The sequence below is a fragment of the Nuphar pumila genome, chromosome 6, assembly GCF_984573655.1.
Source record: "Nuphar pumila chromosome 6, dmNupPumi1.hap1.1, whole genome shotgun sequence".
In the NCBI taxonomy this organism is placed as follows: domain Eukaryota; kingdom Viridiplantae; phylum Streptophyta; class Magnoliopsida; order Nymphaeales; family Nymphaeaceae; genus Nuphar; species Nuphar pumila.
This window is the reverse complement of record NC_143254.1, coordinates 86,217,008-86,243,084: the sequence shown is the minus strand read 5'-3', so window position 1 is coordinate 86,243,084 and position 26,077 is coordinate 86,217,008. Positions and strand designations below refer to the sequence as shown.

The 26,077-nt window shown below is 41.4% G+C and overlaps 1 pseudogene; it reads right to left on the bottom strand.

Moving 5' to 3' along the window:
* Positions 1-324: 324 nt before the first annotated feature.
* On the bottom strand, positions 325-25,305 carry LOC149835028 (uncharacterized; annotated as a pseudogene).
* Between the last annotated feature and the right edge of the window lie 772 nt (positions 25,306-26,077).

Here is a 26,077-nt window from a genome sequence, read left to right as displayed (position 1 = left end):
CCTCACTACTGTAGTAGTATGGATTGCAATCCTTGCCTATGCGAGTGTTTTCTCCCAGTTGCGTGTTGCTCGCATGAGGTTTACTCAGTCTGTAGCATCCTTGGTTACCACATTAGAATTTGAATAACAAACGCTGGGTGCATGTCTCACAGAGTGCGAGGTTCCTTCGCTTACCCAAAGGAGTAATCAGAAGAACTTAAAGATTAACCAATCACAACTAACTTATTGTAGTTGCTACTTTACTTGTTCAGTAGTTTTCCCTTCAGTTACTTTACTTGTTCAGCTGTTACTTTAGTGACTTACTTGTTCAGCACTTGTTACAGTTCACTTACTGCCTTGAGTTACTTGCTTTACAATTACTTCAGTTACGTTACTTGTTTTGCTTGTCACGTACGCACTTACCTGACACAGACACAGACACAGACACAGACACATACACTTGTTAGTTCTTGTTCCTGCTTCCTGTTAGATTGTGGTATATATTTTATGGTTGTTTCTTCACTACCTCGCAAGAGGCATGACCCCATTTTATGGGGATGTAGGTGACGAACAAGTGCAATGCTGATGCGACGACACGGTGGAAGCTTGGGGGACCCACACTTTAGCTGCAGATCCTGTCCTTTATGGTTTGGGGTTTTTTTGAGACTTGGTTGGGATGTATTCCCAAATTTTGAGATTTTGTACTCTTACTTTTTTGTAAACCTTTAAACTGTTGGGTTGTATACCCTCTTTACGTTTGTGGTTGTATGATTGTACTTTTGTTTACACCGTCGTTTACTTGTTGCATTCACCTGTGGCCGTCCAGACTCGCGGCTTTGTTGTTTTCCTTACACCTTGCTTTCCGCTGATTTCTAGTAAAACTTTTCAAAAAAAAAATTCACAGAAAATTCTAAGGTTTTCCAAAGTCGGGGTTTGGGGCGCCACATTCGTGACCACCGAAAACAAACCTAACCTAATCATTTCAACGGTGAACACATTTTGCTACTGAGATTGGAGGCAGGGTTATAGAACTCCGTCCAGGTACAATAAAGGTGCACAATATAGTTAAAAGCAATATGAACATGGGAAACACGTTTCCCAAAAAACCGTTTCCAAAACGAGAAACACTATGTTTTAGAAACGTGTGGGAAACACCAAAAAAAATTGGGAAACACATTTCCCACCCTAAGGGAAACACATTTCCTATATTTGGGAAACTTATTTCCCATGTGTCCCTTTTGTGGGATACAAGTTTCTCATGTTTGGTAATTTTTTTCTTCTTGTTAAATGTTTCCCATTCATTTCCCAATTCTTTCCCCCAATTCCTTTTCCAATTAGTTTCCTGTTTCCCATTTCACACGCACCTGAAAAACCTCGTTTCCTGTTTCTGTTTCCCAAGATGTTTCCGTTTTAGTTTTCCTTTCTGGCAACCTTGGTTCAGACTGATGTTATCACCGTTGCTGCATGTTTTATGTCCACTATCTTTCAGGTTTCCTTTTTCTTACCAAAATCCATTTATCCAACCCATACATATGGTAAAATGATTTTCAAGTCACCATATGTATGGGAAAATGGATTCCAACTAACTAAACAAGATTGTCTTGGGTGCAGCACCAGACAAGGCAACATGGCCAAAGATATGCTCTGAATCCGAGCTCCAGTTGCACATGCTGCGTAACCAAATGCATGAACAAGCATCATGTTATGAAATTCCTTGTGGATTTGATCTTCGATAGCTTGGTCAACTAGATGGTGATTCCTAACTTCCAAGTCTTGTGAAAACCTTTTTTCTCCTCACATGAATCCTTCCATTCTTAATGTTCCAAGTCACAAAGCTGCTCCATGTACCCAAAATTTTCATATATCACAGGGTTTTTGTCAAAAAAATAAAAAAGAAAAAGCATCAAAAACTAAAAAGAAGACAATAATACCATTTTATCGGATCCAACGATAATTGAGAAGATTGTCATGCATAAATCAGGCCTGACTTAGATGGCTTTGTATGAAAAAACAACCAAAAATATAGATCAAAACTCAGGATTTGGTTTGGGCAGTAGGCCCTTGTCCAAATGAGTGATCAATTTGCCATTAGCTATGTCACGATGATAAAAAAAATTAAAAAAATGGCGTGTCTTCTGTCCTTTTTCCGTGTCCTTATGACATAGGCCATTAGTTGGCTTCTCATAGTATTAAACTCATACTTTCTTGAATCATGCTCCTCCCAACAAAGTGGAACTAAAAAAGTTTACCAGGAAGGAAACTCCTTTAGCCCTTAGAACCTAATTGGGATACACCATTTGGGCCACGCATGTACGGATACTATTTAAATATTTTTCATGGTTTCTAATATATTTTTAATAAAAATGCATTTTCATAAATTACAATATCAAAAATAAGTTTTTGTTGATAACAAATAACAAAACCCATGTCTTCCAACTCCCTCATCAGACTCACACATCGTGGGTCGTGTCGTACCTAGTAACTTTGTGACATAGATTAGAACCTCTATACCAGAAACATACAATGTCTGGAGAAAGATAAATGTTTGAAGAAAATGAAGACTTTTTTTTTGAAAGGCAAGCTGGGGTTAGGCAGACCCCCAAACAGTTATACACTACACCATTGGGTTTTGAACCTGCAACGTCCCAACACAAGGTAACGTGAACTAGCTGCTCCTACCAGACAAGCGGAGCCCCGTTGGTGAAGAAAATGATGATTACATATCAAATTCTGAATGAGTTATCTCAGATACACACAAGCAACAAAGAAACGTGCCTCTTCCTACACTCACATAATACATTAGCTCACCGTCTTACAGCATCTTGCTCTCGATCAAGACGTCTATTCAACTTTTATGCTACACATTTAAACCTGCTTATGTTTCTTTTTCACTTCTAGTCGCGTGAAAGAAACTAGAAGAGCAACTGAAATTAATTGTATGGTATGTGGAACATATCGACCTACCTATGATCAATGTGATGCCCGTTATAAAACCTTTGCACCATCAGCACTAGTTACAGCTGCAGAAATTGAAGCTACACAAGGGAACCAATAGCGGCACTTTCTATCTTGATGTCCATCGTCAATCATAGCCAGGCCTTCCTGCTTGTGTGATGTCATTGACAAAGTAAATACTGATTAGTATCAACAATATTGTCACACTAACAATATCACACAAAAGAAAGGCCTACTTTCGGTAGAGTTTCAAGGGCGTCAACAGCACGTCCATGTGGCCATCCCAAACGCTTCTGTACCTCCTCAACTGTCACATATCCCTGAGTCTGGAAGCAGTAAATGATCATGAGAAAATCTCATTAATTTTAGGTATAACATGGCCATATAGTTGAGCAAATGACCGTTTACTGTCACATAGGTATGGAAGCAGATACATGACATGACATGGGTATTACATGGAAATTCCTAATTAATAAGCACATATAAAACACCAAAAAAAAAACATACATATCATGCAATATGCTACAGTTTACAAAATCCGTTACATATAAAAGTTATAGACTGACAATCATGAACTAAAAGCAATTAATAATCAACAAATATATACAGGCCAGATTATACAATGAATCAACTGGGTCTGGTCGTGCCTGAAACCCAGTTAACCCATATGTTGGAAATAAAGCAACAAACTAGAGAAGAAGATTGTTCTCTAGAATGAAAAACACACAGAAATGGTGCAAGAGAAAGAGAAGGCTACAAAAGGCTTCAATACATTTCAATGACTTGTCAAAATGAGGATACATGGCTGTTATATATATAGCATTCAAGCCCAACCATAATTTAATTACATAATAATTTCCTACCATAGAAAAACTAAAAGACTATTACATTTTTAAGGAAAAGAAATAAATGGGAGAGGAACCCAAAGAGTTGCATAGAAAACTGCAAATAGCCTTAATGTAAAACGAGTTCCAAAAATGAGGGAGGAATACGAAGAGTCTAGCTTATAATTCCAACAGCCCCTCTTAAGCTAGACTATAACGACACCTAATTTCTCTCTCAATTTATTGAAAGTTTCATTCTTCAATGTTTTTGTAAAGATATCAGCCACTTGGTCTTGGGTCTTGCAAAACTTGACATTGACATCTCCATCTTTGACCAAATCTCTAATGAAATGATACTTGATTCGAATATGCTTACTTTTGCCATGAAAAACTGGATTTTTGGTGAGTGCTATGGCTGAACTATTGTCACAAAACAAAGGAGTGCTTTCCCATTGAGGATGCTTCAGCTCATGAAGAATCCACCTTAGCCAGAGAGCTTGACAACTAGAAAGAGCCAATGAAATATACTAAGCTTCGGTTGTGGAGAGAGCCACAACTGCTTGCTTCTTCGATGCCCACAAGATTGCACCTGAGCCAATGTGAAAAACGAAATCTGAAGTGCTTTTACTATCATCTCTGTTTCCACCCCAATCACTATCACAAAAACCCACCAATTTTGAATCTTCGACACATTTATAATGAATTCCATAATTGATAGTGCCACACACATATCTCAAAATTCTTTTGCCTATGTCCCAATGAATATTAGAAGGAAATTCCATAAATCTGCTAATCATGCTGACAACAAACATAAGATCAGGTCTTGTAGCAGTCAAGTACATAAGACTACCAACAAGACTTCTATAGAGAGTTGCATCAATCTTTCTCTCACCATCATTTTTGCTAAGTTTCAAGCCAACTTCCATGGGAGTATTAAGAGGTGTGACACCCTCCATTCTAAATTTCTTCAATATATTTTCAGCATACCTTTTTTGAGATATGAATATTCCATTTTTGGCTTGCTTTACTTCAATGCCCAGAAAAAAATGGAGAAGCCCCATGCCAGTCATTTCGAATTCGTGCATCATATCCTTCTTGAAATTTTCACACATGCTTGCACTAGTGCCGGTAATTATTAAATCATCAACATATAAGCATATGACTAAGAACTCCCCTTGATTGCCTTCTTTGATGAACAAAGTATGCTCAAAAGGACACCGTTTGAAACCATTTCTCAAGAAGTATCCATCAATGCGACTATACCAAGCCCTTGGCGCTTGTTTCAGCCCATATAAAACCTTCTTCAATCGACATACTTTGTTTTCTTCACCCTTATTTACATAACCCGGAGGTTGATCAATATACACTTCTTCTTCAAGGAGACCATTCAAGAATGTCGATTTTACATCCATTTGAAAGACCTTCCATTTTCTTTGAGCAGCCAAAGCTAACACCATGTGAATTGTTTCAAGGCGAGCCACAGGAGAAAAACTTCATTAAAATCAACGCCATACCTTTGCTTGTAACCTTTTACCACCAGTCGAGCTTTGCATTTTTCAACTTCTCCATTTGAGTTGAATTTTGTTTTATATACCCACTTGACGCCAATAGATTTGTGTCCATTTGGGAGTTCAGTCAACTCCCAAGTATGATTTCTTTCAATGGAGTCCATTTCTTGATTCATAGCAATTCTCCACTTCTCTTCTTGAGATGCTTCTTCATAAGTAATTGGATTGGCGTCCGCAAATAAAGCAAAATTCACCAAGTCTTCCTCAAGATTTCTTCTTGTTGTTTCATAAATTTCTTGAAGACTTCTTGTCTTCATAGGAGGAGATTCAGAACTCCTTGAAGATGAGGAAGATGATGATAAATGCGTAGATGGACAGGAGAGTGAAGTATCTCCATCACCACTTGGCTCATGACTCTCTTCTTTATTGATGAAATGTGAATTTTTATTTTCATTCTTGCCATCCCAATTCCAAGATTCTTCTTCACTGAATTTTACATCTCTGCTTATGATAATTTTCTTGGTGATTGGATTGTAAAGCTTATAAGCCTTTGAGCATTCACTGTACCCAACGATGATACATTTTTCAGATTTATCTTCAAGCTTGTTCCTTCGTTCATCAGGAATATGAGAATAACATATGCTACCAAATACTTTCAAGTGAGCAACACATGGTTTTTGCCCACTCCAAGCTTCTTGAGGAGTTAGATCTTGAACACTTTTAGTGGGGGCACGATTAAGAAGATAGATAGCACATGCCACTGATTCAGCCCAGAATATGTTAGGCATACCTTTAGATTTCAACATACTTCTTGCCATCTCCATGATCGTGCGATTCTTCCTTTCTGCAATGCCGTTTTGTTGAGGTGTGTACCGAGTAGTCAACTGATGACGGATGCCCTTCTTTTTCAAGAATTCCTCGAACTCATTGGACATATATTCAGCCCCACGATCAGTACGCAAGGTTTTAATACAAAGATCACTTTGCTTTTCAACAAATGTCATAAATTGCTTAAAATATTTGAACACCTCAGATTTTTCTTTTAGAAAATAAACCCATGTCTTTCAACTGAAGTCATCAATGAATGTTAAAAAATAACGATTACCTCCAATAGATGTGGTGCGCATAGGGCCGCATAGATCAGAATGAACCAACTCAAGTGGTTTTGATGCTCGCCAAGATTTGCCACCAGAAAAAGAGTCTCTGTGATGTTTCCCAAGAACAAAACCTTCACAAATTTTGTCTTGCTGATGAATGTTAGGCATGCCTCTGACCATATGTTTTTTGCACATAAGAGATAAAGAACTGAAGTTTAAATGTCCATATCGAAGATGCCACAACCATGATGGATCTTTAATAATAATATTGAAGCAAGAAAGAGCAGCATTTTGAAATATAAATGGAAACATTTTGTTTTGAGTCATTTTCACCTCGGCTATGAGAGCATTCTTCTTATCCTTAATTTCACATATTTCTCCTTTGAAATGAAGATCATATCCTTTTAGAATAAGTTGCCCAACACTCAAAAGATTGTGTTTGAGGCCTGGAACATAGAAAACATTAGTGACGTGCTTGCTGCCATGGTTAGTTTTAACAAGAATATCACCACGTCCCTTGACAACAAGCCTATTATCATCACCTGTTCTAACTTCAGTTTGAACCATTTCATTTAAGTCCACAAATAATTTTTTGTTTCCAGTCATGTGGTTACTACAACCACTATCAATATACCATACTTCATCATGTGTTTCTTCTTTGGTATCACAAGCAAGAAAGAGAATATCATCATCAAAAATTTCATTTTTCTCATGCATGAAAGTTACCTCCTTTTGGTTTTCTTCTGCCAATCTCTTTTTACAGAACTTTATGGTGTGACCATACTTCTGACAATGAAAGCATTGAACTTGTGAGAGAGAGCGACCACGACCTCGACCTCTACCTTGACCTCTTCCTCGCATAGAATAAGATGAATCACAAGCATCTTCTTTCGTTTCTTGATTTCTACCACCTCCATATCCTCTTCCTCTTCCTCTTCGTCCTCGAGCACCACCACAAATAGAGAGTTGTGTCTGAAAAGCTTGTTCGATTGGAGGAAAATCAAATTGCTTTATACGAAGTTCATGAGATTGAAGTGATCCCATTAAACTATCAATGGACAAGGTGGATAAGTCTTTGGATTCTTCTATAGCAACAACAATATGTTCAAACTTGCGAGTTAAGCTCCTCAATATTTTTTCAACAACTCTTTGATCTTTAAGTTTTTCACCATTTACTCGCATTTGATTAACAATGGAGAAGACTCGATTGAAAAAAGCTTCAATTGTTTCAGACTCTTTCATTCTTAAAGAATCAAATTCACTTCTTAGAGTTTGGAGTCTCACCATTTTTACCTTGTCTTCTCCTTTGTATGTTGTATAGAGAGTATCCCATGCTACCTTTGCCAACTCCGCCGAGGATATCCTTTCAAAAATGGCTTCATCAACAACTTGATAAATATAGAACAAAGTCTTATTGTTCTTCTTCTGGTTTTCCTTCAACTCAGTTTGTTGTCGTTGAGTGATGCCCTCCACATTGTTCATCTCATCGAAGCCACTTTCAACGATGTCCCATAGATCTTGAGAACCAAAGAATGCCTTCATTTGAATACTCCACTTGTAATTTTTCCCAGCAAAGCAAGGAACTTGTGGTTGCACCATATTATTGGAAGCCATCCTAGCTCTGATACCACTATGCTGGAAATAAAGCAACAAACTAGAGAAGAAGATTGTTCTCTAGAATGAAAAACACACACAGAAATGGTGCAAGAGAAGGAGAAGGCTACAAAAGACTTCAATACATTCCAATGACTTGTCAAAATGAGGATACATGGCTGCTATATATATAGCATTCAAGCCCAACCATAATTTAATTACATAATAAATTCCTACAATAGAAAAACTAAAAGACTATTACATTTTCAAGGAAAAGAAATAAATGGGAGAGGAACCCAAAGAGTTGCATAGAAAACTGCAAATAGCCTTAATGTAAAACGAGTTCCCAAAATGAGGGAGAAATACGAAGAGTCTAGCTTATAAATCCAACAAGCCTTAAAGTAAAATGAGTTTCCCAAAAATGAGGGAGGAATACGAAGAGTCTAGCTTATAATTCCAACACCATACCCAAAAAACATCCAGTACCAGTATCCATATCAATGTGGTACGACGCAGGCACAGAGGCCTAGTAGAAACACCCATGTTCGATTGTTTCATGGGTGACTAGAATTAATCTAAATGCAAAAATCTGAAATGAACCAACATTACAAAATGAAACCATATGGCAGAGAATCTAAAGATATGGACTGTAATAGCACCAAATGGTATAACAATTTTAAAAACATATCTTAAGTTCCTAACAAACCTCATAGCTTCCAATAGGTGGTTCAACTAATTCGTTGTTTGGTGAAGAGCTCACCAACAATGATCTTTCATTGATTTAGAACAGGTAGGAGTCAACAAAGTAATAATTAGCTCCAACAAACATCAGCATCCTTGAACGATGTGCCTTTTATTCATTTCAGTTTTCTTACTCCATCTGACAAGCAAAATAACCAGAAAGAGCTTGTTTTTCTTGACAAAATATCAATACCTCTTATCTTATCTTCCTCTGAAGTAATCAATATGACAGGATTCTATAATTAGAGTCTTAGATTTAATGCATTACCGTCAATCATACTTCCAAGACCACACTCTGAGTGCTTAGATTCGAGGGAAGTTTGATTCGAGTATTTCCATTTATCTCTCACAGCAAGAATGCATAGATGTTCTATCTTTTGGTAATGCTAACTTTGCAACTACATGAGAGTTGTATTTAGCCTGAGCTCTTGTAGAGAACAGGCACACCATGAAAAACATAAATTGGTTCAGCATTTTTCAATGCTTTTGATCAGTTTGGCTACATGTCCTGGAAATTGGCTGATCTCTAGCACTTTGCAGTTCTGAAAAGTATGGGGGGTGAGTTGGTTGATCACCGATAGAACAAAGTCAACTTGCAAATAGAAAACCAGACCAAGTGAGATGAATTTGTATGAAGATTGTTTAATTCTGAGATATCGAATAAGGAAAATCACCTTCAACCCAAATAAAATGAACAATATTTGCATCATAGCTGACGCATTTCACTTGCAAAGTTTCAACAAAAGCATGGTTAGATAAGAACGTCAAACATATATTAAATATAAGGAAGTTTCAATTCTAGAATATACCTGCGCCATCTCCAGAAGTTCATTATGGCCTTTGTTCAACTAAGTCGGAACTGACCGAACTAGTCTTTTCTTTCCAACTGAAAAGACCTCAAAACCACTGCCCAGACCCTGCATGGCATTTTCTTTCACCAGAGTATGCAAGACTACACATTCATAAGAAACAAAACTACATCCGTGCATGACATACAATACACTTAAAAATAAACAGACAGAGGATCCTACTCCTTAGATGCTAAATGGGCAGCTGTTCTACCAATTCGATACAAGAATTATTCATTTTAAAAACAAATTAAGCTTCACAATGATAACTTCAGCTTACTTATGACACACAAGCAGTCGTCTTCAGATACTGAGTCACGTGCAACCTTGCGCCTTTGATAGAGAAGACTACACAGCTCCTGCAGATCAATCAACCCACCATTGGTGGACCTGGTTGCCAAGCATATATCAACAATTTGGACCCCTGCATTGCCCACATTAATCATATATTGGCAAAGACACCACTAATATCAACATGCATATTCAAAATCAATTCTGAATTTTTGGAGAAAAATAAAGTGTGTGGCCATGTGCATTTTGGGTTCATGCAAATGCATGCATATATATATATATATATATATATATATATATATATATATATATATATATATATATAGAGAGAGAGAGAGAGAGAGAGAGAGAGAGAGAGCCGAACTATAACCATCAACATTACAAAAAATTTCAACCAACATTGAACCCGCATTCAGTGGGGATCAGGTGGGGGCCAGGGTGGCAGATTGCGCTGAAGATCTGGGAGGCTAATGCGCAGAATGACGTACACGTCTGCCAAAATACAATTCACCAATTTATTGAAAACTGCCGAAACTTGCCAAAAAATGGCATTGTTGCGCATCATCCAAACGACCCATCAGAACAAGAATAGCCTCGTTCGCCAAATAATCTGTTAGTTCTTGCAACTGCAAACTAGCTGAGGGCCCCACAACATGTCGATAGCGAACAACTCCTGTCGCACGCTGACAACCAGCTTATTCTAGGTAACCTTAAAGATGTTTTGAAAAACATGGCACTCCCAAAAAAGGTGAAACGTAGATTCTTCGGCTGCCTCGCATAACACACATTTACTCAAAAGATGGAAGCTGATGGATTTGATGAAGCTATTCGTCTGCACCCGTTCGTGTAAGATAAGCCATGCCAGAAAGCATGAGCAAGGAGTCGGTCCCTTGCCCCAGATAAGGTGCGCAGGGAACCGGTCCACCCCCGAAGGAAGGAGAGAGATATAGCAGGCTTTTGTGCAGAAAGGGCCATTAGGTGCAAAGGCACGGCCAAAGAACTGAGATTGTGGGCCATCATTTGAAAGAACAACAGACCGAGCTTTGATCCACGAACAACGCAGCTGCGACACAGTTTGTCGAATCGGTGACCACCAAACAATGATTGTATAGCTCCGTATTTAGCGAGGAGAATGCTTGCACACTGGAACTTTGGTTAGTGAACAAGTCAACTTTGCTTCACGACGAGCATCATACTCCTCAACCTGGGATTTGAAACCCCCAAACCCGCCCTATACAGAGGAAGACTTAGGATTTCCCACCCCATCAGGTGGCGCTTGGTATTGATACTTCGCCCAGACCACATGAAGTTTGCCAACACCCGAGAGAGCTTCTTACTGACCCCCATAAGCATCATGAACATAGACATAAAGAATTTTGGCATAGCATTTAAAACATACTTGATGAGAATAAGTCTACCAACAATGAAAAGGTAGGAAGCTTGTCAGGCTGATATTTTGTTTTGTACCCTTTGAAGAGTTGCGTTCTAGGCTGCCGTTAGGATACACGTGATCTGGAGCAGCAGACCCAGGTAAGAAAAGAAATTTTTAGAGACAGCGCATTCGAAGATCCGCTTGCCTATGGCTAGCATAGATGTAGGGCATTGACCATGGACAAACAACACTTATCATTGTTCATAGATAAACCTGACATCCATAAGAAAGAAAGAAGGATAAACTTGAATATTAACATTTGTTTGATGGAGGCCCTGTCGAAAATAATTAAGTCATCAGTGTAAGTAAGGATATGACTCGGGAACTCCTGGATACCGAGGGAATCAATTAGACCACACTCCAATGCCCTCTTAAACAAAACCACAAGGCCTTCAGAACTGACGTTAAACAGTAAAGGAGACAGGGGGCATCCTTGCCGAAGACCATGACCAAGTTTGAACTGCTGGTCACGTACCCCATTGATCTGAATTTGGGACTGGGTGTTGGTAACCAGCTCACGCACCCAGCTAGAGAAGCGCCTACCAAAGCCAAAATTCGTCAGCATGTGGAAAAGGAAAAGCCAATGAATCAAGTCATAGGCTTTATGGAAGTCAAGCTTAAGAGTGAAGAAAGGCCGCCCACTGATTTTGAGAGAGTGCAACACTTCTATGGACAAAATGAAAGAATATTGCAGCCATCTATGAGGGATGAAGGCGAACTGAGCATCCAGAAAAAGCGGAGGAGCGACTGAATGCATCCTATTTGCCATGACCTTGGCGATAATGCAGTATAAACCCCCTAACATGGATATGGGACAGAACTGTGAGATATTTGATGCAGTTGCATCCTTAGGAATAAGAGAAATAATGGCCAGGTGAGAGTGAATCGACAATCGACCATTGCGATGGAACTCAACAAAGACACTATGAATGTCACTCTTAACACAATGCCAGAATATACGAAAGAAATGCACAAAATACCCATCAAATCCTGGAGCTTTCCAACCAGACTACTCTCGCACGACCGAGAAGATTTCGTCTTCAGTGAAAGACACCTGCATCGACTTGGAGAGAGCCCGGTCTATGGACAAGACTAATGCAGGACCCATAGAACCACCTGCTGAGTGGCTGCAGTGAAATAATTGGTAACAGTTGGGAGGACCTGGTCGCCCGAGTAGAAAACACCTTCGATGGACATAGATTGAATGACTTGTCTCCTATGCCTATGAGAGGCAAAAGAATGGAAGAACCTGGTGTTCCCATCACCTGCCTTAAGCCATATCACCTGAGATTGCTGTTTCTAACGAATCTCATCCTTCAATCGCCAAGATTGCAATAGCAGAGTCAGCTCGATCGAACTAGCATTGAGGCTTTCAATATCAGATGCAGACAGGGAGGTCATAGTCTAGAGAGACTAATGGATAGAAGATAGTTCGCGCTCCCATTCCCCCAGATTTTAAAATTTAATTATGTTATTAGAAATAAGGCAGGATTTGATATTGCAAGATAAGCAAAATAGTTTAACCAGGCATTGGGATGCCGCTCGGGTCGCATAGCAAGGTCTACTCCAAGACTTGAGGATGATCGACTCAAAACCCACCTCCTTAAGCTACCATTGCTCAAATCTGAAGCGTCTGTAGCCGGAGAAGCCATGCCCATATCGGATAACAACCTGATTATGATCCGAGATGGATGAGGGGAAGGAGACAACACAAGATGTCATTAAGAGAGGCCAGCAAATCTGAAGATACGAGCACTCGGTCGAGCAGACGGTAGCACGAGAGAGATCGCCGATTGCTCCAAGAGAAAGCTTCACCGATATGGGGAATGTGGTACAGTCAGTGCATCTGAATAAAGTTTTGGAAACCAATCATGGAAGCCAAGTAGGAAACCAGAATGCTTGAGTCATTTGACGACAACAGGCAGTTGAAATCTCTCATGATAAGATGTTTCTCCCCAAAGGATTCAACAACCCTATTCAGGTCCAACCAAAACTCCTCCCGATGGATCTGTCGGTGGGGACTGTATACCATGGTGACCACGATCGACACTGGCTTGGTCGAAAGGGGAAGGGCGATGGAGATGAAAAATGCGCCTTCGTCCAGTTGGTGTAAGCCTAGAGAAAGCTTCCCGAGGATGAGGAGACTTCTCGCATAATGGAGCGCAGGCTTGAAGAAAAAAATTTGCACCATGCCAGATTTTGGAAATGACTGAAAACGAGATGTCCACCATCTTTGTCTCACTTAGAGCGATGAGATCGGGCTGTTCTTGATGGATCCAGCTCATAAAGAAAATACGCTTAGAGGGGCAATTCATGTCCTGAATATTCTGATACAGAATCTTCATAACTGGAAATCCGAAAAACCCTGAGAAGTATGGTTCTGCACCGAATGCCTAGGAGATACCCCAAACTGGCAGGAGGAAAAATGCGATGAACGACGGCATCCCCTGATGGAGAGACCACCCCGACCAGGAGGTGAATACCCCCCGACTGAAGGAGGCGTGGTGACGTTTGGGATCTGCGAATCAGCAGTGACCATATATGGTAAATCATCTACGATAGCAGCGAAGGACTCACGCATAAGAGTATAGATGCTTTGGATCTATGAGTGGTGTAGTGATAGATCGAGATGCCAAGCTACTTCAACCATGAACAAACCCAATGAGTATGAGAGAGGACTGCACGAAGATGGCAGATCGACGATTGAAGGAGAGGGTGAGATGGTAGAGCCCCCTGGCTATCAAAGTCGTACTCCCTGGTGCATGAGGTAACGACAGAGGAAGACAGATTCCAGCAAGCCACAATGAATGGATGGGGACGAACGAGACTGTTGGAAATTAGGTATAGTGGAAAGATGTTTCATCGATCTTTAAGAGACGATACCAAGGTCGAGAGACCATCAACGAGCATGTAGATGAATCAGGGCCAAACCGAGACTCCAATAAGATGTTGTTGATAGACCCACGCAGAAACCGAAGCATACAATACCTGAACCATCGGCTGTAGAAAAGGCCCAAGCTCAAAACCACCATTGATCAACACAGACAGAAATGATGATGCAACCTTTACAGAGGGGCAGAGAGAAAACTGTGGCGCCTCGATGACCACTGAAGTCCCCCTAGGCCAAGCAACCTGAGGCAAGGGGTCTGCCATAGGGATTGACTGCAGTGAAGCCTGCTTCTCGAGCCTCCACGAATCCCACGAAAGACTGCATGGGCAAAAATGATGCAAAGATGGCTCGGAACTCCCACCAGCCCACCCTAGAGTCGGCCTATCGCCTCGTGGTGTAGAGGTACGGGGGGGAGGAAGGACAAAGATACATGCTATATAAACCACCACACATACCAATCCTGGACTCCAAAGCGCAAAGGGGCGGTCCCCCTGGCTGAATGAGAACTCCAAAAAAAAGAGCCAAGGGAAGAGGAGACAACATTTAAGGAGAACTGCGAGCTCCCAAACAGAGGTGAATGCTTGCCGCATGCAAACCCATAGGCAGATGAAACAAGAAATATCAGCTTCTGTGAATATGCTTGAGATGAGCAACCACCTTGGACCAGAGTGGCCTCAGACGCCAAGGCCTCGATAGGCGAGCAAAGGGTCGACTGAGAACCTTGGAAAACCTTGCACGGGCACGAGGACCCAATGACGTTGGTCAAGGGAACCAGCCTAGCCAATGGTTGTCGTTGGTCTCGAATATCAAGGAGCCAATGCGGCCACCAAAGGATAGAATGCCGGAGTCTAGGCATAGCTAACACGAAGGGACTGCCCGCCTTAGCTTTTGCCTTAAAAGTACCTCGGAAAGCGAAAAAGGGAAAAGTTGAAATATAGTACTTGAGCTGGTTAGAAGAAATCATACTACCCACAGCAACCACAGAGCACGCAATCGGCATCCTAGAGTTGCAATCATTGCCGAAAGAGGAACCCTCTGAGACAGCGGTAGTACTAGATTGATGGGGAACCGGTAATGAGGTGCAGGACTCAAGTCGGGCATTGAGGGTGAGCGGTCCATCGGGACAAACGCGACCGAGATGGTTAAGCCAAAAATGCTTCCCTGTGAATGACATAGGCATGGACGGCGACGAGATAGTCGACACCCAAATAGATCTGATCTTGAAAGCCATGAACGAAGATGAAGGATCATGCAGTTAGATGATCTTTACCCAAGGCAAGAACGAGGTTTTGCGTCGGGAGTGTTTAACTCACGAAAAGCCCATCCGTCGAAAAAAGAAGAGGTATCAACACTAGAGCGCCTGCAGACCGAGTGTCGCCTAGAATGGAACAATGATGCATAATGGAGGCATGCACGACGCTTTCAAAAATTGAGAGTTAGACAACCGATGCACCACCAGTTCCTCAGTTTAGCCTAGGGAAGAAGAGACCGAGACATACTCTGGGAAAACGACCGTTGCTAGGATGACTTAACCTCTTGCCAGCCACAGATGACATCCGATCGGGGAGACCTATGATAGAAAAAAAGAACAGAGCAAGGCGCCGACAGAGCAAGCATGAAGGGATTCAACCTTGATGGCCCACAAGAAACGACAGATGTCAGCATGGAGCAGCGAGTCGGAGACCAGACAAGAAGCGAACACCTCCGATAGAGAAAAGAACACATGAAAAGAGAGGCGGAAAGGAAGGGCAACAAAAGTGCCTTGGCGATACAGAGCGAAAGCTAGCCCCCAGTCATTTAAAGCCTCTTGGATAGAGGAAAGGACCTGCTGGTTGACGAGCAGAGGGTGGGTGGGGCATAAACCTCAAAAGTAGAGGGATGAGGTATGCATGCCAAAAAAGGGGTCGACGAGCATGAAAGAGGAAGGGATAGAGGAAGATGCTCACTAGAAATGGGGTGCTAACCCCTTTGCCAGCTAAGGAAAGAGATAGATAACATATGAAAAAAAGGGAAGAGGAAGAGCAGTTCCGCTGGACCAAGCAGGGCTCCATCGTCTTCTTGCTAGTGCTCCTGTGTTGCGGCTACATTCCTGCGTCCGACGCCGGTCGAACAATGCCGAAGGTAGAGGACACAGAATGCCAGATGGAGGTTAGGGCACTCAACCGATAGAGGTTAGGGTTGCTAGGAAAAGGGGCAAGAGAGGCTGAGAACCCCTCTTCTCCTTGTGTTGCTGCTTCACGAGAGAGAGATACCTCACTGGGCTAAGGAAAAGGGTTTCTAAGGATGCCAGAAAATGGCCATCGGTTTAGGAGGATTGCAGAGGTGTAGTAGAGGTGCATAGGGGAAGAGCCAAGATGTACCTAGGGTTGGTGAAGGAGGCACTGGGGCGACGGCAACTCTGGTGAAGGGGAGCCCGGCGTGGGGGGGGGGGGGGGGGGGGGAAGAAGACGAGGAGGGAAGCAGAAGGGTCTCGGATTTCAGCAGAGGAGTCGGGGGGGAGGGGGGATCCCGGCGAGGTGTGCCGAGCAAGGGAGGTCAGGGGTCGGGGGTCCGAGAGAGAGAGATGGTAAATTGGATTTGTCATTGCATGTAGAGAGTAATGAAGTCAGCAACCATGGTACGCTTGTGGCTAGGCAATTCATTAGGAATCTAACCTTTTCAAAACATCACATGCTGAAAACACAATCCAGTGGAGAAAATTAAAATGTCAGCATTTTAGCCATTCATTCACCTTACATTTATTTTCAGAACATTATAAAGCAGCTCTTTAATACATTAAGTCTCTGAATTATGCCTTGTCATATCCAAAGTGAAAACTTGATACTCACAGTTTAGCACAATATGATGCAAAAATCCTAACCAAGATCATAATAAAAGTCACCAATCCATAACAGCTCAGTCCAAAATCCCTTCTGTGATGCCAAGGGATCAACTCCAACTTTTGCACACATTTCATGAAACTGCGACCTGAATGCCGGATTCTTGCGAATGTCATTCTGCATTGCCCAGAAAAAAAAAAGGACAAACTTGGATACCACAGACATAACAAAAAGAACCAACATGTTTGCAGGAGTCTAGAATGTACAGCTTGGACAAATGAATTATCTTGTGTCCAATATATTCTGTAAAAATCAAATCATATTGTATAATACAACATAGATATTATAAAAAAAATGCACATTTTTTTGCTGGAGTCCAAAATGTACAACTTGGACAAATGAAATGTCATGTGCCCATTATACTATGAAAATCAAATCATATTGTACAATACAATATGATATATCACTATAAGACATGTCCATGAAATACCACCCGCCCCATTGAATAGGAGAAGGGGATGCATTGTACTGAATCAGACTGTCTAATAAGAGAGTACGGTATCGTACTATCATACAAATGCATGAAATATCGTAACGTATAGGCTACTCTTCTGGTATTTTTCAAAAAATTTCAGATAATTTCTTTTTTTGTTCCTTTTTCACTTTTAACGAGTATTTTTTTTTTAATTTCCAAAATTTTAGTGTTACACCCTTTTGATGCATGTACCTCTAAAAAAAAAAACATCCGATGCATGTAATAGGTTCACTATGCATCTGCAGTTGTTTTTACTGTCCTGGATGGGGTGCGACCAGATGTAGCACCATAGGTCCATAGTTACTGGAAGCATATTAGATAGGTGGGAAGCACGCTTTTCGAAAACTAAGGAGGGCGCTGCAGAGCTGCTAGGGTGGTTGGCGTAGTGGGTTGGGGTCTTGGCCACCAGAAGGATGGTCAAGGTTCGATTTCCATGGGCGTCTCCTCTCTGTGCATGCAGATGCACAGCATAGGCACCAGGGGTGAGGGGTCCTAGCCTTGGAGTTTTATGCCACGGGCACGACAACCATATGTATGGCAGGCTGAGCCAGTGCGACCAGGTCTCCGTGTTGAGTGCAGTTTCTTTGGATTATACAGGCGGAATTTCTATGATTGCAACTATAAGCATGGCAAGCTAAGTCCAGCATGATCAAGTCTCCAATTTCAAATGCGGTTCCTCTATATAATAGACAAAAATAAAAAGTAGATTCTACATTGATCCTCTTTATCGCCCTTGATTGGATGCATAAAAACCGAAGAGAATGGATGGATAATATTTTCTTAAGTTTTCTTTTACAAATAAAAAAGTAAGAAGGTACTTATTGTTTTAATTATTTTTACTTAATACAAGCTATTCATTATGGATAGTGGAGCTCATCTGTATGGGCGGAAGACTATACTAGTCTTAGCAGATCTGGTAATAGAAACTGAATTTCTCTGATTGTAAATTTTTTTTATGGTCAGGACACTTCTTGCATTAGAACATTTTTTTTCAAATATTGATTTTGAATCGAGGTTAAATTCAATTGTTTTTTTTTTCTTTGAATAATCAGGAAGAAACCAATTCTCTCACTGAGTTTATTAGCATAAAACCCTAAGCCCCCCTTGCCCACTGGGGAGTAAATCCAGTTTTAAGCTCACAGCAAAGGACCTGCAACCGCAGGTTTCGAATAATGCGATGTTCATGAATTGATCCTGCCAAATCCCCCGATGAAAATGTAGAGCGAATGAGTAAACTTATATTAATCACTTTCCTTCTCGTCATTAGCAAGCGCACATAACAAATCTAGTTTTGCTTGATGGCAAATTTAAGAATCACCATGAGGCAACAGCTGGGCATACACCTTCGTCCGCACCAAATATTTGTCCCAAATAATGGCCATCAAAGATGTGAAGTGTTGTTAACACATTTTTAAAAAAAATCAGTTTTAGATAAACATGACCATAATCAAGCATCAGAATTTTCCAACTTCAGGTCCTTTATTTCATGAAAAAAAAAATATCCAAGAGACATTGTGGGGAGTTTCACATAATAAGCAGTGCCAACAAAACTATACACTGCTTCAAAAGTTTAAATCAGTTGTCCATGTACACCCTGCACACTAGGATGTTTGGTGACATGCCTGGTCTTCAACTTGACCACTTTCCTTCCCAATGCATTCCTTAGGCTGGTAGCATGCAGCTGTTATTTCCTCAGATGTCATATTCTTAACACATATAACTCGTTGGTTTTTGTTTTCTGCATGATTTTCAAATCAAATGATAAATAAGCACACATATTCTCATTGGAGTGACTTGGTTCACTGTTTAACATTGTAGATAAATTTAGAAAAAAAATAGCCATTACATTACTTCCCCATGTTTTTCCAACAAGAAAAATAAAAACAATTTATTTGGAAGAAGGAAACAATAAAAAACTTACTGAAGAAGCCCTTCAAATGTGGATGTTGATCACGAATCAGCTCAGTAACTACTTCCACCTGAGGGTTACCTTATTTGAATGTTAGCAAATGGGACTCCATCAGTGTTAATAAAAACACGCCTCAAGGCGCGCCTAGCCTCAAGACGAGGGGCCTTGTGCCTTTAGGCGCAATTTGGACTAGAACATCCAACAACATTTATTCAACTACAAATCTATCTACCAATAGGGGTACACCGAGACACACACAAATATAACAAAATCAAGGAGGCGGGGAACAAAAAAACCAAGAATTGAACTCCCCAACTCTGCGTTTGAATCTGCAAAAGCCACAATTGGAAGCCCAAACTCTAAAATCAAGAAGATGGGTACCCTAAAATTTAACTCAATCAGCATTAACACCCCCACGCACAGACCTGAGGTTTTTTTTTTTGCCTTTTCTTATATGCAATTTTTGCAGTGGAACAATGAGAATGGTAAGAGATGTAGGATGGGATCATGAAACAAAAGTTTCAAATCCCACTAATTAAAGATCCCAAACTTGTTAATCTCATATTTTCATTATTTATTTTAGATTTTTTATTTCTTATTGGTTGTTGCTTTATCAATAACGCATTTCTTTGATTTGTTTGTATTTGTAGATATTTTTAATTTTTTTTAAGTTTAAAAAAAATTGAGGCTTGGGCTTTACGCCTTGAGGCTTACGTCTCAACGCTTTTCACAACATTGGACTCTATGAATGCCCAGCAACCTCATAATACCAAATTTTCATGGATAATTTCTTTTCATTATCTAATTACAGAAAATTCAAGCACAGATAATGTCATATGCAGTAATAGATTGAGGATTGGAAACAGACTAAGTTACAATAATATACTTAAGAATGATAGTAACCAAATCAATATTTCAGAAAGAGACAGGAAAATAGGCTTACTAGAGAACTAGAGAACCAATGAATATAGAGTTGCAACATATTCCATACAGCTTGTGACATATTCCAAACATGCCAACAAAAGGAAATGCACGTAAATCACATCCAAAGAGAATTCAATTTAAAAATTGGTTGCCGAATCTCTTCAAATAACATCACTTTGTTACTTTTAAATCTCATCAGAAATATGATTCATTATCACATGATGATAGGGCATAAATTCTCATAAAAATTCCATAATAGAGGATATCACCATTTCATACGAGGCCCATAAAGACTCCAGTCACTCCACCAGGATGTATGATTGATAATTTACTCATAACCTGCAATAGGCCTCAATGGCAGGTGGACGTATCTGACAAAAATGTTTTGGAAATGAATGACTGAGCTAGTACGTACTGATTCACCAAGTTGCCATCTAGCTTGAATCATCATGTAGTCGACTCAGCTTTCAACTCCACCTAATTCTATGAAACTGGATCAAATCATAACCCTGTTTCCTTCCAATAAGAGAGTTGAGACACTATGCTCCCCTTAAAACCTTCAACTGTTAGGATTAATCTCACACATTAAGATCCTTTTTTTTTGTTGGCGATTAATCTGGATCACGACCTCTCTCCTTGGTCTGACTTCCACCTTGTAAGCGAACACGATCTCTGGCAGTGGGTAAGCATACCAAAACACTCCGGGTCAGCTTGCTATCCCGCTTGAGGAAGTAGAATCAAGCTGCTTACAGACACAAGTAACCTCCCTCCTCTCCTACTTATCCATCTTCCGAATCTAAAGAAGACCTGTTTCCAGATGGGAAAAGTTCTACATTCTACAACCTTCTTATGAAAAGAGGCTAGGATAGAAAGGTATAATCAGGAAGATCAGTTTGTCTTTTGCAGTTTTACCTGGGACTTAATATGGACTCTGGAGGGTGGAGTGGTGCCGGAAACCCTCGCCGCTACTGAGAGAGAGAGAGAGAGAGAGAGAGAGAACATCAACATTACTAAGACAAAGGGTCAACAAACGTTGAGCCAACGAGCAAACAAACAGCAGACCCAAACCAAGGGCCGAAAATATGAAAGCAAACAGAAAAAACATAAGGACAAAAGTCCAAAATTCAACAAATTCAGCCAGGGTCAGGAGGAAGAGAAGGTGGTTGAAGGTGGTGGAGGCCAGGGCAATAAAGGCACAAAATTGCGTACATATCAGCCAAGATGCAATGCACGAGCTTATTGAAAACAACCAGAGTTTGACAGAATATCACATTGTTGCGGGTCATCCAAACAGCCCACCAGATACTGAGGAGCTAAGTTCTCCAGATCAGCCGCCATCTCTTGCAACTACGCAACTGCGGCGGGCCCGACAGAAGATCGAGCGTGAAGGAGTCTTGTCGCACGCTAACATCAGGTTTGTTCCACGTACTCTTAAAGAGATCCACAAAGATGGGGCATGCCCAAAACAGATGATAGGTGGATTCTTTTGCTGCATTGCACATGATGCATCGTCTCGAAAGCTGAAAACCCACTCTTTTGAGGAAGCTTTTCGTCTGAACCCGATCATGCATAATCAATCAAGATAAGAACAAAGAAGGTGGAGTTGGGCCTTTAGTCCATAACAAATGCTCAGGTAGCCAGTCAGCTCCAGGAGGAAGAAGAGTCTGATAAAGAGATTTGGTGCAGAAAATGATGTTAGCCGTAATTATCTGATGCAAAAGTTGGGCGGCAGGGTTGGGATTACCCTCATTCATGAGGACGAAAGACACAGATTTAAGCCACATGCGACGCAAGTGCAAAGTAGGAAGCCTGTGATGACGATGATAAAAAAAGAATGACTCAAGGGAGTCATATTTAGCATACAGTAAGAGAGTGCACAAATTGTTAGGACGGTGTGCCATCCAGCATTGCTTCACGATGAGAGCAATACTTCTAAGTCTTAGAGCAAGAATTCTTAGACCCACATACACCTAGGGAGCAATAGAGATTTCCAACCCACCAGATGACGTTTAGTCTGAGGATGGCAGCCAGACCAGAGGAAATCCACCATCAAACCAAAGAATTTCTTCTCCATGCCCGAGGGCATCAAGAACATAGACATAAGGAATACCAGGATAGAGGATAAGACGTGCTTGATGAGGGTAAGCCTACCTACGATGAAAAGGTAGGAAGCCTTGCAGGAGAAAATTTTGGTTTGGACTTTTTAAAGAGTGGCATTCCAAGTGGCTGGGGGGATGCACGTTAGTTGCAAAGGGAGACCCAGATAGAAAATTAAAGGATATGAAGTAGCGCAACCAAAAATATGTTGCCCAATAGCCAGCAAAGAAAGGGAGGGCATTGAACATGGACATATAACATTTACTGTCATTCAGCGATAAACCTGACAGAGAAAAAAAACTCAAGGATGAGCTTGAATCTCAACATTTGCTGCACGAAGGCGCGATCGAAGAGGATCATATCGTCAGCATAGGTGAGAATATGATGGGAAAATTCCTGGATGCTAAGGGGATCAATAAAGACAGAATCTGCAACCCTCTTAAACAAAACCATGAGGCCCTCAACAACAACGTTAAATAACAAATGAGAAAGATGACAACTTTGCTGAATACCGCACCCAAGCTTGAACTGTGAGTCTCTAACTCCATTGATCTTAATCATAGAATGAGCATTTGAAATCAGCTTGCACACCCATTGAGAGAAAGGATGATCGATACTGAAGTTATCAAGCATATGGAATAAAAAAGGCCAATGAATCGAGTCAAAGGCTTTATGGAAGTCAAGCTTGAGAGAGAAAAAAGGTTGGCCGTTGATATTCAAAGAGTGCAAGACTTACGAGGCCAAGATGAAGGAGTGATAAATCCACCTAAGGGAGATAAAAGCGAACAGGGAATCCAAGAAAATCTAAAAGCAATGACTCTGAGCCTATTAGCCAAAACCTTAGCAATAATACAGTAGAGCCCCCCCAAAACCAAAATAGGATGAAATCTCGAGATATCAAAGGATGTCACATCCTTAGGGATGAGAGAGATAATGACTAAGTGCATGTGGACCAACAACCGACAATTACGATAAAACTTCGAGAAGAATTTGATAACGTCATTCTTAGTGCAGGACCAAAAGATACGAAAGAAGTCCACAGGAAAGCTGTCGAGCCAAGAGCTTTCCAACCTGACAGGTCCTTAATAGCCAAAAAGATTTCATTATCAGCGAACGAAGATTGCATGGATTTGGATTGGGCTAGGTCAATAGTCCAAACGAGGAGAGGACCAATAGAGTCGCCGACGGAGAGTTGGGCAACATAAAGGGCCTTGAAGTAGAGAGAAACTGCAGGGATGACATTGTGAGCAGAATAGGTTACTCCCTCAATAGAGATAGAAGGGATAACATGCCTCCTATGCCAGTGCGAAGTGAAGGAGTAAAAAAAATCTGGTGCTGCCATCACCAGCGGCAAGCCAATGCACTCGCGACCGCTGCTTCTATCAAATTTCATCCTTGATCCGCCAGGATTGCAAAAGTAGAGAAAGCTCAACAGATCTGGCTTTTAAGCTTTGAATAGAGAAATCAGAAAGCAAGTTCGAGAATGACAAAGAGTGATGAACGACAGATAGCACTTGTTCCCAAACATCTAGGTGTTGGAATTTGCTGATGCTATTAGATCGAAGCCAAGCTTTTATGTCGCGGAACAGGCAGAAGAAGTTCACAAGGCAATAGGTGACAACTCTAACCGCATTGGAAGACCTGTTCCACGAACGGAAGACCACAAATTTGAAATCTGACTCCTTCAGCCACCATTGTTCAAAGATCAAAGATCTAGTAGAGGAAAACCCTTCCCCCCAATGAGTAATGACCTGACTATGGTCAGAGATAGAAGGAGGAAGAAGAAAGTAGATGATATCAGGAAGGATCACCACAAGATCTAGGGAGATGAGCACATGGTCTAGCAGTCTGCAGCACAGACGAGGTCGTCTATTAGATCACGAGAAAGCCTCACCAGTGAGAGGAACAGGGTAGAGCTGGTGCAATTGAACAAAATCCTGGAAACCTCACATAGATGCCGATGGAGAGACGGTAAGGTTGAAATCATGGATGGACAACAAGCAGTTAAAGTCCCTCATAAGAAGGTGCGACTCCTCAAAAGAACTAAGAACCCTGCTCAAATCAGTCCAAAAAGCAGAGTGAAGGTGGGGACGGTTTGGATCGTAGACAAAAGTGACCACAACATGAGAGACCCCCGCTTTTAAGGAAAGAGCAAACAATAGTAATAACAAGCCTTCGTCAACTTTGGAGATACTCAGAGAAGGCTTATCGAGGATAAGAAGACCACCAACATAGTGGACCGCAGGTTTAAAAAAAAATGGACCCCTCTCCAAATTTTGAAAACAACAGAGCAAGAAACCGCGACTATTTTGGTTTTGCATAAGGCAATGTGATCTAGTTTTTCTTGGAAAATCCAGCTTGCCAAGAACATATGCTTGTCAGGACAGTTCAATCCCTTGATATTCCAGCACAACACCTTCATAGCTGAAAGCCAGCAAAACTCTGAGGGGTGTGAGCTCTCGCAGAACGCCTAGGCAAAAAATCAGCAAAGGGTCGAGCATTGTGGGAAGCGACAGCGCCCACGATGGGTAGAACAATAGCGCCTCAGGGAAGAAACAACTCTAGCACCTGGTGAAGGGGATGAGGAGGCAGTCGGGCGATCAAGAACGGTCTCCGCTTGGAGAGCCACATAAGAAGATAGAAGGTCAGAGATCGCAACAATAGAAGCTAGCATGACGTCAAAAATATGAATGAGCTGAAGATGAGGAAGAGAGACTTCGAGCAACCGAGCAACATCATCCATGTTGATGCCCAGATGAGAGGAGGGACGACTGAGCCCTACAGGTGGGTGAGCACCCGCAGAAGAAGAAACATCAGAGGAAGCGATGTCGGGTTCGCAAGGTGAACCTTGGTCGATCGACATAAATGAAGAAGGGCAACAAAAAACGGAAACCGCAAGGGGGGGGGGGGCAAAGAAGAACCAGCATGGGGATAACCATGCTAATGGAGGTGTGACAGGAAATGATATTGAAAATCATCACATGAACCAAAGGGCCATCAAAACGTCTGCATGGGAAAAGGATCAGGAGCGAATCCTCACACTAAGACTTACAAAGGCTGCACACGACTCCAGAAGCAACCGAAAAACCTTGCAAAACGGTGGCCTAAGGGAGAGCACATGATAATGATGGCCCTACGACTCTGAGAGGGGGGAATAATGAGACTTGAGCCTAGGGGAGTGAGCAAATGGTAGACTGCTGAGTAGGAGAGCCATCATCAAAGGGTGAGAACCCAGAAGCCTCAAGAACACCAGTCGTGAAGGCTCTTGGCAGCTTAGAGGAGCAATAACCAAGAAACCTCCAGAGCGGGAAAAGGAGCGAGGGCAAAGACCAAAGCAAATAAAAACTGAGAATACCACCAACCACACTATGAGTCACGAGAGCACCTCGAGAAGGAGCAACAGGAGATAAATGCGAAGAGAATTGAGGATGCCAAGAGATCTCTTGTAAACCACGAGCATTGGGAGACGAAAGGAGAGAAGATGACTTCCCAGAAAAGCAGTCCTCAACGGGAGGAATTCTAATGCACTTGGGAGCATCACTCTAAGATAGAGATGGCGGCTGAGAGGAATAGGAACCGAGGAGACCACCAGGCAAGTAGGAGCTACCACCGAAAAGAGTTGCTGATAGAGAAGG